This window comes from Plasmodium inui (assembly GCF_000524495.1).
Source record: "Plasmodium inui San Antonio 1 unplaced genomic scaffold supercont1.25, whole genome shotgun sequence".
Lineage (NCBI taxonomy): Eukaryota > Apicomplexa > Aconoidasida > Haemosporida > Plasmodiidae > Plasmodium > Plasmodium inui.
In genome coordinates this window covers 5919-6527 of record NW_008481859.1, presented here as the reverse complement: position 1 = coordinate 6527, position 609 = coordinate 5919, and positions in this window count along the sequence as shown.

Below are 609 nucleotides of genomic sequence, written 5' to 3'. Positions count from 1 at the left end.
AAAAAAAGGCAAACATAGAAGTAATGTCAAAAGCAGACGAAGCGGGGATGGCGAATATGTAGGGAACGCCAAAAGAGAGTTAATCACCCGTAATGATCTACCTACCACTGGCGAAATATATCCAAAATGGGAAATGAAAAAATGAGGAAAATGTTACCATCAATGTGGGGGAAAAGAGAAAAAAAAAATAGCACGGCTATACAAAATGGCTGGCAATCAAAAAAAAAAAAAAAAAAAAATGACCAAGGGGAAAGACGTTACAGAAATGAATTCTGCTCTTGCGAATAACGAACAAATGCGACGATGCGAGGGAAAAAAGGAAAGTAAAGAAATAGTGAAGTTAAGTCACAGTAAAGGAAAGTAACAGCAAAGCAAAGTAACAGTAAAGAAAAGTAACAGTAAAGCAAAGTAACAGTAAAGCAAAGTAGCAGTAAAGAAAAGTAACAGTAAAGCAAAGTAACAGTAAAGCAAAGTAGCAATAAACAGAGTAACAGCACAGCAGACTAATAGCAAAGCAGAGTAATAACATTGTGAAGCAATCACCAAGCCAAGCATTAGAAATTCAAAAAAGCAGATGGAACAAACTGACATTAACCATGTACCCGCCAA